This window comes from Cyprinodon variegatus, unplaced genomic scaffold (assembly GCF_000732505.1).
Source record: "Cyprinodon variegatus isolate N-32 unplaced genomic scaffold, C_variegatus-1.0 Scaffold535, whole genome shotgun sequence".
Lineage (NCBI taxonomy): Eukaryota > Metazoa > Chordata > Actinopteri > Cyprinodontiformes > Cyprinodontidae > Cyprinodon > Cyprinodon variegatus.
The window spans coordinates 449,601-452,140 of record NW_015150988.1 but is presented as its reverse complement, the minus strand read 5'-3'; the positions used below and the strand labels follow the sequence as shown (position 1 = coordinate 452,140).

General features: G+C 39.8%; 1 pseudogene; it reads right to left on the bottom strand.

Annotated features, from left to right (window-relative positions):
• Positions 1 to 267: 267 nt before the first annotated feature.
• Positions 268 to 2,540, bottom strand: part of LOC107095285 — a 44,273-nt pseudogene continuing 42,000 nt past the window's right edge.

The following is a 2,540-nucleotide window of genomic DNA, read 5'->3' as shown; positions in this document are numbered from 1 at the left end:
TTAAAAACTGGACTGAAAGAGACCGAGTCGACATCTCTGTTGCACATCCCAGCTCCGGAGATTCGACGAGAAAACCAGTTTTAAATCCGTTAAGAGGGCTGATTTAGAAGCATGTATGTCAAACATATACTACTACAGCCTTTCACAGACTAGGTCACGCACACACATAGAGAAATCCTTAAATTTATATAATAAATTTCTTCTGTCGAGGGTGAAAGGCAGGGATGGTTGGAAACCAGTGACGTCATCACTGTCAGGGTTTTTTTTCCCCCACTCCTTAGGTGTTCATTTCACCTTTTTTCTCTCAGTATGTTTTTACAATCCTGCAGCACTCAGAGATCCTGCTTCTGCTGTTGGGGTCTGGACTTCAGACTGATGAGTCGTTCACTCCTCCCTCTCTCTCTCTCCGTCTCCGCCAGGAAAACAGGGTTTACTGCAGGACACAGAAAGAGACATTTGACGTATTTAAACGAGTGTAAACATTAAATACTTGAAGCAAATAAGGAAGATAAGCAGCGGAGCAGAGCTTTAACAAAACATGCATTTTGTGGTTCGAAAGTCGGATTTAAAAACCTTCCTTTAAATGTCAGTGAGTGTTTTTTGGAGCAGCAAATGATGCAAAGAATAAAAATCATGGAGGATAAAAAGTCTGGGAAAACTGAAGTTCTTCATCTATCTCAGCTAGAGACACGAGATATTAAACTCCACCTTCTACGGTCATTAAAAGCTACACACCTGGGATCTAAAGGGTGAAAATGAAAGTAACCCTCCTCAGTGTGGCTGTTGTTACTGAAGGGTGACTCATTTTTTTTTTTGTTGGTATTTTTTAATACTATACACAGCTAAATTCAAGTATATATATTTTTAAAAGTCTGTTGCTTAAATGAAATGACATGCAGTACAACCTTTCTCCTAATATCTGAGCAAATTATATTCCAATTATTTATCTTTGATGGGCTCTGGATGGAAACCGTCACCCTAATCTGTAGCTACTTCCACAGATTGCCTGTCAGATTAAATCAAACAGGCTAATCTAATCTAATCTAATCTGATTATTAGCCTGATAGCAAAGAGGAAGACTTGGAGTTCACTGCAAAAAACAAAAAAACCGAATGGTGAAAAAGGAAAAGCAGTGGAAGCAGGACTGAAAACAAATGAATGTAAATCCTCCTGCAGTGTGAGCAATTTTTAATTTAACTGTATATGTTTGTTAGAATACCAACATTTATTTCTATTATAATCAATTTATAACTGATAAATATAATAATGTAACCAACAATAATACAATAAACAGTTCAATTACTGATGTGTACTATTTTATTAATTGAGCTCTCTGAGGTTTTGTAGAGAGAGAGAGAATGTTGCAGAGAACATGAAGGCTAAACATATTACTGTAATGTTTGCTAACGGACCTGCAGTTGGTTGAGGTAAAGATCTAGATCATCCTAGATCTATCTGACAATGTTTAAAACCTTAGAGCTAATCTCTAGTTCTTATGAAATGTTACAGTATTTGTGAACATGCCTTAGGGTGACCTCGCCCTCCTGGATGGTCGGACATCAATGGGGGACAGACATTTTTTGTTTTGTTTTTGCTTTTATATCTTATTTTACAATTAAAGAATCCATTAGAAGTGGTCTGATCTGATCAAAACAATGAAAACAGAGATCAGGAATCAGCTGGAGAACTGATATCCATGTCCTCTAACAGACACCATCAGTTCTATCTTAAACCAGATATAGAAAGTATTAAAAAAGCGGGTGAAATGGCTGTTGGTCAGCATGTTTTAGAAAGGAAGATGGTAAACAAAGCATCAGGAGACGCACATGATGGCTGACTGTGGACTAAATGATCAGGCAGGCAGACTGTGACCGTTTCCAAACATTTACTACTGAATAAATGAAAGCTGTCATTTAGGGCCTGGCTTTGCTTGAAGTTTCTGAAGCCTGCTGCTCAAATAGAGACCTGTTACAACTCCTATCGCTTTAGCACCAGATTGAGAATCACCTCCGAGTCTGATTTCCTGATCTGAGGGAAGTCCCTGTACTTTGATTCATTTTGAATTCTGATGCTTCTCACTTACTGTCTCTCTTTCCCAATCCCCATCTGGCAGGGCCTTAGACTCTGAGCCATAGTGTAGCGGAGAGTACACCCAGGTCCTGTCCTCTGGAGGCTGTTTTTACACGCCCACCACAGCAGAGGGGGCCAGAGGGACAGAGGAAAAGGCCACAGGCACAGAGACAAGCAGCAGGGGGGGTGGGGGCAGGCAGCAGAGAAAGGACACCGGAGATCACAGGAGAAAAGACAAGACAGGAAATGAAAAATTAGGGATGCATAAAGGAGGAAATGTCTGAGACAAATCAGAGTGTGAATCTGACATGCTGGAAGAGCTTCGAAGGATGTGCTGATCCTAAAAACATGTCGATGTTAATAAGAGGCTGTTAGAGAGCTAGAGAGAGAGAGAGAGATGCAGTAAATGTGTAAAACATTAACATTAAAGTGTGGTTGGATCACATGTCTGTGTGACATTTGCTCTAATA